Source organism: Scomber scombrus, chromosome 22 (assembly GCF_963691925.1).
Source record: "Scomber scombrus chromosome 22, fScoSco1.1, whole genome shotgun sequence".
Classification (NCBI taxonomy): Eukaryota; Metazoa; Chordata; class Actinopteri; order Scombriformes; family Scombridae; genus Scomber; species Scomber scombrus.
Window position 1 is genome coordinate 1,604,672 of NC_084991.1, and position 16,134 is coordinate 1,620,805.

At 37.7% G+C, this 16,134-nt stretch overlaps 1 protein-coding gene across 1 annotated transcript in view; it reads left to right on the plus strand.

Moving 5' to 3' along the window:
- Positions 1-6,302: 6,302 nt before the first annotated feature.
- Positions 6,303-16,134, plus strand: part of LOC134004795 (xylosyl- and glucuronyltransferase LARGE1-like) — a 110,175-nt gene continuing 100,343 nt past the window's right edge. The window contains exons 1-2 of the mRNA XM_062444190.1: positions 6,303-6,648; positions 11,627-11,715. The gene's annotated coding sequence lies outside the window, so the exon portion shown is untranslated. The remainder of the gene's footprint in view (positions 6,649-11,626; positions 11,716-16,134) is intronic.

The window sequence follows — 16,134 nt, forward strand, 5'->3', positions numbered from 1 at the left end:
GTTACAGGGAGTATATTACATAATGTTTTTGCTTTTTTCATTTTTATGTTTTGCAAATCATGGTCGCTGAAGTTACCATATATGGTTCCTCACCGGTCTAGGGTCAAACATTTTCCAAAAAGTCTAGATATAAAACATCCACATGGTTGTACAACCTCACAGAGAGGCATGGGGAGGCTATTTTGGATGTTTACGGAAGTGACCAAATATAGTTATTCACCAAATGATGGGATAAAGGATAAAACCAGTGATAATCTATATTTTTGGCCAGTCCATCACTGAAATGTTACAACAACTATTGGATGAATTGCCACGACACTCTGTACAGACATTCATACTTTATAAATATTGCATTCTACTAACAAGTATTGTGTGTATCAATCAATCAATCAATCTGATATATCAATCCTCTCTGCTCCTTTCTTGTCCAAAAAACTATTGCACTGGGTGAAATGTTCCTTCTTTACCATGAACACACGTCATAGCATAAATATTCACTACAGCATTAAATGTGGATTAATCCACTGCTGAAAATAGTCCACAATAAATACAAGAAACATTTGTTAAAAACTACAGTGACCAAGTGTTTTTAGAAATTACTGAACCTGTTTTAAAAATGAAACTATACATTATACTATATATATATATATATATATGGTCAGAAAGTCTAATAAACTAACGTGTTGTTGGTTTTGATCTGTTCATTTATGAAATATTTGAAATTCCTAAATAAAAACATTGAATACACATAGTATTTCCTTATGTATGCATGCACTGTGTCATGATGAAATTAAAACATCTGTTAAAAGGACAATTATTCTGTTTTTATGTATTTAATGATAAAAAACATTTTCCATTCCACATTCAAGTCAAATCATGACATAGAAAACTAAGTTAAGAGATGTATTGCATTTCAGTATGCTGCAACAGTGCACTATACATTTGTTATACATGTTTTCTTTTAGAAGAGGAAAACACATTAAATATCAGCTGTTCAAATCTGTGCAAAATATAGGTTAAATGTAGGCCAATTCATATTCTTGACAATATGCTCCCCATTGCATGCTTTAAAAGTCCAATAATTGTAAACCAGTCTATATGTCCACAGATATCACATCTGTGCTTGGGCTACACTCATGTTATGTTGGCATACCATTTTATATCATCATCTTTTAAAATGTAACAGAAACATTTTCACATATGCTGTTTTCTTGATGTACAGCTAAGAGAATCAGTTTGAAGTACAGGAGGCTTTCAGAAGGTATTTTACACTCAGCAGGTATTAAGTGCCTTAAACTCAAATATGTTCTATATGTATTCCCAAGAGATGTGAGTGTCCAATTACACATCAGTACCTCTGTAACATTTGTATGCAATACATAAAAAAAGGATTGAAAGAATCAATCCAATCATTACCATCATATCAGTGTCTAACACCGGGGTCACATTTCATCATGCTTTGTCTTTCTGCAAATTATACACACAGCTCTGTGATTACATGAATCAGACATATTGAGATGAAAGCGATACAATGTCACTCTTGACTGTAATATCAATACAATTCCTCCCAATTCAGAATCACTGATGAAATGTTTTCATCATGAAACAGTAGTTTTAAAGCAGAACATGTCACTGTTTGTAATGTATCCATGCTCTGATGTACTGAAATGACTCAAAGATTTTTTTTGTTACATACACAATTGTACACAGTGTATTGTTCAGAACTATCTCCACTGACCCCTGACAACAAATAACGTATTGTGAGAAGTACAAATACATTTTGAATAGGAACACAAAATAATGTAACACATCTCATAATAACAGTGTGATTTTACTCAAGGTATCCTTACCTAGATATGATGATGATGATGATGATGATGATGATGATGTCACTTGAGATTAGTTGAGTGAATCAGTTAAATAATGTACTGACATGGCTTTAAAGTAAATATGACTGACACAGTATATAGAATTAGATATACATAGACGATAATAAACGCCTTCATTTTTCTGCAGTATAGATAATGAATGAATGATCTTGTAGTCTGTTGTGTGGGAGCAGTGTGTCTACGTGCTGAATTAGCCAAACTCACCTCGCTTTTATTGGGTATTGTTGAAGGGTTTCAGACTATTAGTGGTGAATAATGGTATACACTGGAGGACACAAGGGCAAACAAAGGATCAACACATAATACTCACCACACTGTGCTCTGTGGCAGTGGCTTTGTAAGCTACATCATTTATTTTGTGGGTAAATATCTGTTAATTAAAAGCACAAGTAAAACCACTGCAGCAGTCAATATTTGACTTAATAGTGAGTCATAAATAGAGTCATTAGTGACAGGGGAGCAGTGTAGCTGCTTGTGCAACAATCAAATAAGATGGTTAGCAGACAGTATTGTAAATGCCACACATATTTCATTTTTGGTTCCACTGTTGGAAATGTTATTGGTGCTATTGAGTATCAATTTAATTTTGATATACTTAAATTAAATAATAGTAAATAAGAGAAGAGTCTGCAGAACTGGACTTAAACAGTTATTCAAAAAAACTCCCAGACCACCAATGTTGTGGGGTAGCCCTATTTGTCTACTTTGATATAACAGATATAATACAAGTTATGCATTTGGCCTCCATGTTCATCTATGGAGAAAGTTATTCAAAGCTTGGCATCACTGCTTTATTGTTAGGAATCTGCATTCTCTCCCCTCCCCTTTGTGTTTTGTCTCAGTTGTGTGTGTGTGGCCTCCCTGGTTCCTCCCTTGCTGGTTCTTCTCCACACCTGGCCTCAATCACCTCATCATCTCAACAAGCTGCTGCAGTATTTAAGACCGGTTCTTCATCCCATTCACAGATCATCAGTTTACCCATGTGGTACACAGCTTGGCTAAACCTAGATATACTTACCTTAGTATAACTGTTGTTTGGAAGACCTCTGTTTAACTCCTGTTTTGTCTCTGCCACAGATCCACCTTACCTGCCCGGTCGCTCTCCTGCTACGCTCAGCCAGCCGTCGAATCCTGTTCCAGGTTCCTGGTCCAAGGTCCCATTCTCCCACATCCACTCCATCTACGCTCTAACCCCAAATACACTCTGTTTGCACTGAGTTGGCATCCGTGGCTGTGTCTTGCTTATTTGGTCCTAAGAGCGAAACCCTAACATTTATTCAAGGATTGAACATATCAGAAGTATTACACATATATTCACTGAAATGGAACATAAACTACAACAATGTAAGTAAATAATACAAAAGTCCAAAAAAGGTTTTAGATGACAGTGTTCACTCACTGGTGTCCATAAAGCAAACAGCACAAAAAATAAACACTTACTTACACTGAGTCAATGAAATGAAACATTGGCTACATAACTGTAAATATAATATGAAAACTGACAAGGGTCTTTCTCTTTTTTATTTTCTCCCTCTCTGCTCCACCTTTCCTTTTTTTCTGATCATCCATTTCACCAGGAGACTTGTCTAAAATGTTAGTGGCACAGAAGCAGGTAGATGCTGCATCCATGCAGCAGGGACACTTCGGCGAGGGAGTCGCGCCTGATGTGTGAATGAGAGGTCCGTCAACTCATTGCTGCTTGATATATTATGGCTGGTTGAGTTGACTGTTTACAGCTGGCCAAAAACAACCCTCAGGCCACCCAGAAATGTCCTGGAGCTCCCAATGGGTTGTCTACGTGTAAAAATCTGTGAATATTTCACACAACACCTTCTGTGAAATCATGCGCACTACACAAATACACACACACACACACACACACACACACACACACACACACACACACACACACACACACACACACACACACACACACACACACACACACACACACACACACACAATATAACTGTGTGTTCTGTCTAAAGAAAACAAACCCACATTACAGTAGATTATATTTAATAAAAAGTGATTTTTGATTTAAGTCTCAGAAGTTGTTTTTTTTATAATTTCTGACTTTTTTTTCTTCAGGTGGAGTTGTGTATATTTTCACAATTATTAATTTAAAATGGGCAGAGAGAAGATTAATAAAGAGTGTATACATTAGGCTACCTCATGACAACATTTCCACAATGTCAAATGTATTTAATATATATGTATGACATTCTGACGTTCATCTCAGAAATGTGAGTTAATGTGCACCTTTGTTTTTCCATGACACTCATATTCTTCCATAGCCTTAAACATTTTCAAGTGCCTCTTCATACCAAGACTCAACCAGCTGGACTAAGTGGTCACCAGACACCCTGGGGCACTAAAGGTCACAGGTTCACTGTGAAGTAAAGTTTGTTGTAGTTTGATTTACATATAAATATTAAAGTAAAATGCAAGTATTTTAAGGTGACTCCTGAATTTGTGCCAATTTCTGTAAAGGCACTGTGTAAAAATCTACTTTCAATACTTTATTATGCATATTATCGGGGCGGCTGTGGGTCAGGAGGTAGAGTGGGTCGTCCTCTAATTGGAAGATTTGTGGTTTGATTACAGGCTCCTCCAGTCTGCTTCCTTGGGTAAGATACTGAACCCCAAATTTCTGTGCCAATGGTGTGTGAATATGTGTGTGAACAGCCTGTGTTGTAGCCCCTGTCATCAGTGTATGAATGTGTGTGAATGGGTGAATGTGACATGTAGTGTAAAGGTGCCTTGAGTGGTCAAAGGACTAGAAAAGCACTATGTAAGTACAGTCCATTTACCATTTATCATAATGCAGCTGCCACAGTTTTAACCAAAGCAAGCAAAAGACAGCAGATCAACCCAATTTTAGCATCTTTACAATTGCTTGTCCCATTTAGAGTACATTTTAAAATTTCTATTATACAAAGCTCTGAATGGTTTAGCACCACCATACTTGATCAGTGGTCTCTCTGGCCACACTGTATACCCAGGCACTATCTGAAGTCAGTGAACAAGTCCAGACAGAGAAATATGGAGAGGCAGCCTTCTCTTATCATGGACCAAAACTGTGGGAAATGCAACGTCTGTGAATTCCTGATGTATCTTAAGAGTGAAAAAGATGTATCTTTTTTCACTCTTGCTTTTAAGGTGATTGTTTACCTTTTTTGCTTACTTCCTTACCTTTCACTAAATCTGAATCAACCCCCCCCCCCCTTACTCAGTTTTATTAAATTTCATAGCTTATTTGCATTTGCTTCAATATTCTTTTATGCAATTAATGTAAAGTATCTTTAGCAGTGTTTTATTCATGAAAAGTGCTATAAAATTACACATGCAGCTTATTACCGTTATTATTATTAATGGTGCATACTTTTGAATACATTTTAATTTAATCAACCTATAACCAAACTACACTCAGTAGTACACTTAACTAAAATTAATGCAGTCTGTACATCTCATATGAAAGTATAATTAAATTAAATGATTCTTCTATTTTGAGGTGACACGGACCTGTAGTCTACTAAACTGACATTTTTCTAATTTTTCATCCTTCCTATTTATATCAGTGAGTTAACACCCCAGTATAACCAAATACAGTTCAACAGCACTACAAACTCCAGTGTCCAAAATAACTGTTAACCCTTTTTAACGCACTCATTGAAATACTTGGAAATTAAAAATTTCAACCCCAGAGAGTTATTAGGGGAATATTACATGACTTTGTTGCTTTTCAAAATGTTTCATTTTAATATTGCAAATCATGGTCAATGAAGTTACCAGATATGGTTCCTCACCGGTCTAGGGTAAAAAAATTCCAAAAACTATGTATATAAAGAAATCCACATGGTTGTACAACCTCACAGAGAGGCATGGGGAGGATATTTTGGAGGTTACCAAATACAGTTATTCACCCAATGAAGGTTTAAGTTGAATCAACACCTCTATAAATATTATTGCAGAGCTATTTTCATAGACTGTACTAGTTGTACAGGATACTAGGTGTACTGACTAAACAGACAATAAATAATAAAACGGAGTGTAAACTGGGGAATGGGGCCCACAGTTCGGTTTTTGCCCCTGGGCCAGCAAGAGGTCTAATCCAGCCCTGCTCCAGTCATCTGGTTCAGACTCCAGTCCCACAATCCACTCCTTTTTATCCCCCGTTCCCCCTCTGAATGCAGCGCTGTGATTGGACGCTGACTGCTTGTCAGGAAGAAAGAGCTGCTGTGTTGAGGCCGAAAAACTCAGACACAAGCAGGACCTGGACGACAGTGGAATACCTCAGAGGAAGGATATACACTCTACTGAACACCCGAGCTGTACAGGGGGCACCGGCCGGGTGTCCGTGCTCCGGTTGTCGAGGCCGCCGCGGTTCTGTTTCTCTCCTCAGACTGTGTGTCGCTGCGTGCTGGTCACAGTAACACATTTATATGCTAGGAATGAGACTGAAGCTGCTGTGTGGCGACGCAGACACAGACCTGTCTGCGAGCTGAAGCTTTATCCCTCCTGAAGAAGCAGGAGGGTCAGCTGTTGTTGCGGGTAACCGGAGCTAACAGCCGGGTGTCAGACCGGATACCATCCCGATAAGGTTCAAACTACATGGAAACAAGTCGGCGGAGGACCACCGATCTCATTTAGAGCAAGAACTGTTCTGACTGAGCGATAGACTACAGTATCTTTTGAAGCAGCACCGCGGGCTTTTATTACCGAGGGATTTATTTGATTCAAAGCGTCTCTGCATCAGGTGAGTGACATCGGCAGTTATCCAGCACTGACCAGCACATAGACCTGACCTCACCAGGCTTGTAGCTGTCTTTAACTGCTTGCCCCCGTTATATTTTTTTGACTTGTCTGTTTTCACTTGTTATAACCGCAAAAAAAAAAAAAGTAATTGTGTTTAAATTTCACCGGGCCTATATTTGTATGTGTGTAATCATTCAGAGTTAAGGAAGCAACGCAGCACATTTCTTTAAGCTCTCCTGGGGTAAAGACGCTCCTTTTTAATTCCTCTATTTACAACACTACATAGAGCAGGAGAGAGGATTAACAACACAGGAGTTCAGTCTACCCTCTGAGTTCTCCAGCTGTCTTATTCTGACTGTTTATGCTTAAGACATGAGGTGAAGAACGTGGAATATATATGTGTGTGTGTGTGTGTGTTAGTGTGTTGTTAGAAGTGTGCTGATGCCCGTTCCTTTCCAGTTCCTGCGCGTGCTGTTAAGGGGGGCACGCGGATGCATAAACAGCTATACTATTCTTTGACAGTGGCGCGAGCTCAACGGCAACAGTTGCACGTAGAAACGTCACAGTGTTACAGTTAGAGCGTTACTATTACACTTATAATAATACAGCGTTAGTTTGTTATGTATCTAGAGTATATACAGTATTATATTTTATTTTCTAGCGTATATATACCTGTTATAATATTACAGCGTTATTTTGTTAAGGTGGATTAGGATAATGTGGGACATTGACTGATGTGGGACAACTATGCTCCAGTGCATGTATCTCTCTTTCTATTCTAACTGTGTGCATTATATTGTTTTACATTACACGTGAACATACAGGCTTCTAGTTTATTTATTATTTTTTTTTTTTACCTATTTAACGCAGAAAGCACAAAAAAAATCCATGAATGCCAACAAAATTGAAATCCCAAATATGTATGTGCATTTCAGAAAGTTTTGGCAGATAAGGCTTTGTATCAATCAAAGTATTTCTAACCCTAAAAAATAGTGTCCCAGACTACAAAACCTACACATTCTGAAACCATTTGAAACAGTAACATTAAAATATGTGCCATTTTCCTTTTGAGTACAATATCTAAAAATGGTCTTCTTCTTAAACGAGGAAACATCTCAGGGATTTCATACTGATATTAGGTGTTGATATAATGTATTGTATTCATATGTAAATACGTTGAACAAGTCAGAATTGCAAAAAGTTGTCCCACATTACCCTGATCCACCCTATGTTAAGTGCTACAATAAGTGTTAGGGTGTTGTAGTGTTACAGGGTTATATTTACAGTGTTGTAGTGTTAGTTTGACGGCTGGTGTTACAACGTTACAGCGTCACAGTTATACAGTTGCAGTGATACAGCATTACAGTGTTAGTGTAAGTGTTACAGTTCTAATGATGCATCGTTACAGTGTTAGTGTTACAGTTAGTGTTACCATGACAGTGTTACAGTTACAGTGTTACAGTTACAGTGTTACAGTTACAGTGTTACAGTTACAGTGGGGCGCATTAGAGACGGTGTTCAACACAAACTAATATGTCTAAAAGCTATTTTTATGTGACATACTATAAAACATTGAATGGCAAATCATATTACATCCACACGTTAATACTTGTAATGCATCCATTAATTACTATTGTAAATGTGTGTCTCATCACAACAGTTTTTAAACCTTTAATCCACAAATTAGTTTTTGTCTAAATCAGATATACAGTACAAAGAGTTCAGCTACATTTATATTTAAAAAAGTGAATCTTTTGTATTTACAACATACTTTGCATTTCATTTCTATTATGAGTTAAGAAGAACCATGTTTTCTGATTTTATAGCAGTATATATATATTTTTTCCAGATAATACAGGATGTTTTAAAATGGTTAATGTCAAATTCCAAGACCATCAGCTTTGGAATTGTGACTCCACAGCAGTGATCACTTTGTCCTTATTTGGTTTAACTGAGTTATGATGGCTGCTTCCACCTGATGCTGCTAACCTGGGGAGAAACTAGAAATGTAACTGGAGGCAGAATAAAACACCCCATCATTACTAACTAATAATAATAATCAGTGATTATTTGCTTGATTAATTGTGTACTCCTTAAATATGCCCCCAAAACAAACAAAACCTTAAGACCTTAAGCTCTTACACTGGGGTTTGAATGTTACAATTAGTTCAATTATTGATTCATCTGCAGATTATTTTCTCAACCAGTTAATCAGAAAAAAGTGAAAATTGCCAATTACAGTTTACCAGAGCCCAAGGTCACATTTTCAGAGTGTGCGTTTGTTCATCAAACGGTCCAAAAACCAATTTATGTATTCAGTTTATACAGATAGGAAACACAGGGGAGCAGCTGGCACCAGAGAATGTTTGGTTGGCACTTTGCTTAATAAATATTAACTGATTATCAAAATATTTGCTGTTAAATTTTCTTTCAATCAACTGATACATTAATTGACTCATTAATTCAGGTCTGTCCCAAAGCTCTAACTGATGTCTGCATGACCAGCCTGTTGTTATGAATCCAATAATAACAGAGCGTGGTCACATTTGAGAAGCTGGACCAGGTAATGCTCAGTGTTTCTGGCTGAGCAGTGCTTCACTGTTTAATGGATTATCAGACTTATTGCTGGTAAAGTTTCTGTACATTGATTGATTGTCTCTGCATTGTGCCAGACATCAAACTATACACTAAAGCATCTATTTAATCTATTGCTGCTGTCAGATGAAATATCTCAAATAATGTGAAGAAAAACAGATTTTGTGATGTTGCAATTTTGACACAATCCAGTCGTTCTGGAAGACTTTTATTCACATAACACCCGACACAGTTATCTTGACTCATTACCCTTCAGCTTCAGTTTAAAGATATTATTCAATAGAGAGTCACATTGGATCTGATGCAAAGTTTTGACCTTTTATCTTGGCTGTAGAAGGTATTTTTTATCCATAATATGCTTACCTATACTGCAGGCATGGTAAATACGTTCCCCTCACCTCCAGAGAATTAAGCATTTACACCTAATGGGTCAATAACCTTTTAAATAATCGGAAAAGAACCCATATCTCCATCTCTCCTAGGACACGGAGTGCATGAGTATTATTTCTGTTTGTCTTCATTAATGAGTGTGGATGCTGACCCTCGGGGGGGATGTATGGTGGAACAGCAAACAAGCCTGTTCTGTCCACTGCTTCATTGATTTCCCTGCTCAGGCCCGGCGGCTTTAAAACAGCCACATTTCAGGTGATGCACTCATCATGATGTAATCACTGGAGATAGTGTGGGAGTTAATGCTGCTCCACTGAAGATGAGCCTGAAACTGAAAATGAGTGATGAAGCTGATAGAAAAGTTTGACCTCTACTATCTAGGTCACTGCTCCTCATGATATGAACATGTTGGGTCTAATTATTGTTACATTAATAATACTCTTTCACTTCAGAGCTGGCTTTTTGTGATATAACGTAGAACACTTCTTTGCTCAATTGGGGGGCGGGGGGGCGGGGGGGGTGGGGGGAATAAAACCTCATGAATACTCCTCCCCTCAGACTGTGTATGTTGTCCTTCATACTGTATGTGGATCCAGAGCTACTGCGCTGAAGAAAAGATGATAAACAAATCATTTACTAGAGTTAATTGGAACTGTGTGATAGCACGTCCCCAACTGGATTTATTGCACCTACCAGATTCCTATCAGGGCACTTGAGGAATTTCATTTAAACAGGAGGGGCCAGCTGGAGGCACAGGCCCAGGCACACACACACACACACACACAATACAACCATGTCATCTTAATGCAAGTGTATTCTGATTAGATCTACATTTCATTTAGCCGATAGGGACCCTGGATGTTTAGCTCGGACATAACTGCTGTTTATGAAATTATTTTCACATCATTCATACAATCTGCTGTTACCATTAATACCGGTGTTAAGAAATAATGCATGTTGTCCATTTTGAGGTTGAGAGATCTATGCTACTGTTGTTATGACCTGACTTAGGAATTAGACACACCCAACACCTCACAGGGGCATCACAATGATCTGTTACAGCTAGGCAGATTCTCACTTTGTGCTTCTTGCTCTGATATCAGTGTGATTTTGACTGAGTGACATTAAGTCTAGATGATCAATTAAACAGTCATTATTATTGTGGTAATGGCTGCAGTTGCTCTAATCACAGTAAAAGCGTGTGTATTATAATTCAAATGTCGTCAATTATCTTCATAATAAAAGGCTGACTAACTGTTTAAAGGTATCAGGAGCTGTTGGGGTCAGTGTGTGAAACCCCTTCCCTCTGTTTACTCTACAAAACCCATGCCCACACTTCAGACAGTGATTGGCCAGGTGTGGAACAAGCTGCAAAGACCACGGCTTGAAGCTGAAGCCAATGTGGAAATACTAATGCCCTCCAGGGCTGCTGGATGATGCAGCTGACTCCCATCCAAAAAAAAACCCAACTTCTCTCTAGAAATACAAAGTCAGTCACTTTTTAAATGACTTATTCTGGTCTCAGTAGCTAAATTCAGTCCCTCTAATAAGTGTGCTGGTGGCCATTTAGGTCATTATTGCTCTGTTAATAAGATTTGAAGACTTCTAGCTCTGAAGTCTGCTGTGTGGGTGTTGGTCAACAGCTGTGATTGACAGTCGGCCACCTGCTTCTCTCCCTGGATCTGGGACTCGCATTGAATTGGACTATTGGCACAATATTTCACCAAAATAAAGGTGTTGCAGTCTCCTGTTCGATTGGTTGGTCAGTATGCTCATGTTCTGATTGGCCAAACAATCCTTGATGTTACATTTCATAAGTATGAATCCATTGTTTTCAGTGGTGGAAGGGACAGACTACCTGTTAAAGAACACTTGTTCTGCATTAGGATGTTCCATTGACTTTCGCGTTAAAAGCTTGATAGACTTTGAGTATGAACATATCAGAATTGGCATATTTCTATATATTTGGTCTAATAATGGTTTTATAACTGCAGGTGTTTCCCAGGACGACTCCAGCGTTTGCCAGCAGCAGCAGATACAGCCAGACCAAGCTGGATGTGAAACCTCCTCTGTCATCAAAACGGTTAGCTGAGTCCATTATTATCATTTCACTATAAACTAATTAGCTGTTTATGTTGTGTATTTATAATTCATGTAGGTTAGGTTGTGTGTATGATACTGACCTGAGCACAGTTCATTTCCACTTAGTGTACTGTGGCTGATTACGTTGATTTTGTTTTGCTGCAACCAATCACTTGGTTTAATATTATGTATGACTACAGCCTTAAAGTTACTTGATGATGGTATGTGCCCTGTTAGTGCGATTGAGATAAAGTAGCTAATGCAAGCAGAAGTGCAGCGCTCAGTGTTTCCACTACACTAATGATAGCTTGGGTACGAGGTAGCAGTTTCCACAGTATGAAAGGCAACACCCTGCACTCCTTTTAATTGTGGGTCCTGGCTATATGCAGGAAAAGATGGCACCAACCAAAAGCTGCAACTATAGGCTTCAACTTCAACTAACTGGTTCATCTTTATTTACAGTCTGTGGTGCACAAGTGAAAAAGTAGGTGAGATTTTAGACCTTTTGTACTTCAAATTGAATTGGACGATAACCGAGCAAATGTTTTCTGTAGTTTGAATCTCAAGTAAAATGCAATGACTCTAAATCCTCCCTGTGCAGGCTGTTGAGTTAGTTGTGCAGCTACAAGGACATGATCCCCAACCTGCTTCCCACCAACACACACTGGCAGTAGGGTTTGTTGGAAATCCAGGCCAAGCCCGGGTCTCTGTGGTGGATTACTGTTTTACTCTTGTACCACCTGTGAAACCACATGGATAAAACTCTTTAAATAATAATCATTTCAGGCTTCCAAAGTCATAAACATGGCTGTTCTATTTGCTCACCATGCACTACCAGCTGTCTTTGTTCAGCATTTCCACTTTTATATTAACTTTGAGGCAAATTATGAATCATACCAGCTGTTGATTTTGTTCCCGGCATCATTATTCTGCTTGTTGCACTCATTTCTTTCATGTATTATAAAAATCAAACATCTGTAGTAGAAAAGTTATAATCTGATATAAAACAGTAAAAAAAAAAAAAAAAACTAGAAATATTCAAATACTGCAGGTAATTAGTTACTTCTTGAGTTCAGATTTCCCATCAGTGGCCATACTTCTGATTTGGACAAACAGCGTGAATGAAGTGGCTTACCGTGGGGTTGTGCTTCTTGAAACATTATTTCAAAGCCAGCAGTGTCCCTATAAGTGTGTGTGTGTGTGTGTGTGAGTGAAGCTGAAATAAAGCCACAACCAGGCAGCAGCAGCACATGTGCAGGCCGAGCACAGACCACAGCACACAGGTACGATGAGGACTCAGCAGATTGCCGTGCGACTGGAGGGAGCAACACAGAAACATGGCTCACTTATTATTCTAAATCATTCCTACACTCTCAGTTCAGAGAATATCTTTTTTCACTGAAAGTTGAGCTGTTCACCTCGGGCTTTGAGCCTGTGATCCTGGTATTATCAGTACCGTGCTCTACATATTGCACAGAGAGCCACGCGAGAGTTTAAAAAAATAGAGAGAAAATGAGATAAATGTGTCGGAAATGTAGATTATGTAAATTTTTTTCCTAGGTCATGGGACTTTGCACTGAATATGTAAGTGAAGATTCAAATCCAGCGCTCAAAGATTTCATTAAATTGAAGTCCATAAATAAAGCTATCTCACCTGAAATTGATTAATGAGGTGTTTGGTATCAAAAAAACAGCAGGAGCCAGAAGTGTGTTTGTGTTACATCATTAAATTGCACACTGACTCATGGGGAGACATATTTGGGAATTATTTATTGTGAAAGAATAAATGGAAAAACACAACAGTGAGTCAGCTGATCCCCAGTGGCTTTACTGGTCCAGGTGTTAACTGCTGGCTGAACTATAAATGTAATATAAAACAATAATATAATATCACAATCACAGTATTTCAAAATAATATAATAACGATGCTGTCACTATTTCCATTTAAAACCAACAGTCTAATAGAATCACCTGTTATATGTAACAATAGGCTATTAAAATGATGAATTCTATATAAACATAATGAAAGTGCTCATTCTCTTTTCTATTAAATACAGTTCTTATTTCCAATATAAAACAATCATCTTTTTCTCTTATAGCTTCAGTCACAATTAAATGAATGATATAATTTCTACTCTCTTGTTTACATATGACCTATTACCACCTGTAAACTGCTTGGTTGCCTTGGCAACAGTAAACTACAGTGCTGCTAATCAGCTGTACAGGCTCAGGCTTATTAACTGTTAGGATAAATAAAAACAAAAGAAATATAAATTACAAAACACTAACATTTAAATCCTATATATTCATATCTGTCTGACATGTTTGGACAGGTGTAATCTGATAATAGTCACTCATTGGAAGTAGTGAATTAGTGCCAGTTTGTCCCAGTTGCGGATTGCAAACTAAATACTGCTAACAAACTAACAAACTACATATACAATACATACAATACACAACTGTACAGTAAATAGAAAGCTACATTACTGACTATACGTTCCATCCATATCATTAATTGATCACATGGACTTTAAACCATCAGCAGCTGGGATATCTTATAAATGTCATCAATGATTAGTTTGTAGCTCCTATCTAAACTGACTGAACAAGCTCTGACCCAATGATACAAACAATAAGAATAATAAATGAATCACACAAAGGTAATGAATTAATATTATGTTTATGCACCTGACTCATTTTTCAGATGGGTTAGTAAACACGTCAGTACAGCTGGTTATAAACCTAAACCATGTGTTATTAAAAGATTCATCTCATAAGGTAAGGTAAGGGTCATTCAGAATGGACACAACAGTATTCTTGTTATAAGATAAAACTGCAATAAAATAAAATAGTATATACAATAACATTTTTTTAATGCTACACACAAACAATAAACAAGCTCCGGGGCTTGTTGTCACATTGCAATTATCTTCTCCACCAGAGGGCGCAACTAAAAAGTGGAATACTAGTTTTTCTTCCTTTACATGGTCGGGGGTCATGTCCTGTCTGAGAAGAGAATAGCACATTGTGAGCTGAGATGAGCACCAATGAACCATTTTGCACAACCCAAAGTAAAAAATATCAACTTGATATATTTCAAAATAAACTTCTTTTAGGTGAAAATACCAACAGTGATAAATGTGGACTTGTTAGAGGAGAGAATTAAGCATCCTGTCATACCTCAGTCATTGTTCTGTTTTAAGCTAACTTTAAACTAGAGCTAGCTTTAGCAAACATGGTAGCTTGGGGCAACATGTTTCAGTCATGTTGGGGTTAGTTGTGACATATGACTTAGTGAGGAAATTCGTTTGTCAGGTTTTGTTTGAGTTTTTATGAATGGATCTTCCAGTTGTTGTTGGAACTATGGACACATTTCAGGACTGGTTTAAATTTCATATTTTTTTTAGTTCAATTCAATCTGGAATTTTGAGTTTAAGAAAGGTAAAACAGGCATTTGAGGCTGAGAGCCATAGTCTACATGCCAGCAGTTACTAAGGACTTTAACTCCATGTTGCATAATATTTTGTGTTAACGTTTGTTCAATGGCCATGTTTTATGACTTTTTAAAAACTCAATGATAGACATTGTATGTGCTGTATGTTCACTTTCAAGTAAAAAAAAAAGAACAATAATTTTGTCCTTGTTTTATTAGTTGCAAAATCCAGTGTGACATCTTCCCCCGTATAGTGAGACAACTTACCCGATGGTGGGGCAGCATGTCACATGTTCACACTCTCCATTTGATTGCCTATAACTCTGCACTGACACAAGATATGAAAATGACATGAATACAAAATATATACGTGAGACTTTGGTCTTTCATCTGGTACACTTTTTAAAACAATATGATGTATTGATTCCAAGAAATATATAAGAGTGTAAAAAGTGTGACAACAAGCCCCGGTCTCCCCTATTCCTGGGATTAAACAGTAAGGGCAGCCTCAGTCTTATTAGTGGGAGTGGGAGGTACTGGGAGCTGTGGTGTTGTGGTGAGTACAGAACTGCTCATTCTGCTTATATAAATACTAGGTTATGTGTGAGAAGTGGTGTACACGCACTTATTCAGAGTGGCATACTCTGTCTCACACTAACTATGTAATCACGTTCTTGTTTATTTATTGTACTGATGCACTTTATAGTCACATTCATATTTATTCTTTATCTTTGCACTAAATGTTACCTGATTTTTATTGTTTGATGTACTGTTGTTGTGTTTTATGTGCCTTGTAAGGTGTCCTTGAGTGCTTTGAAAGGCGCCTTTAAATAAAATGCATTATTATTATTATTATTACACGTTGTTCATATGGCCTCAGATGCTCAGAGTCACTGTGTGGACTGAGTGTGAGATCTCTGCTGATGGGCCAGAACATCCAACAGAACATGTTCTCACCTTCACTGAACATGCAGGTGATCTCAGCAT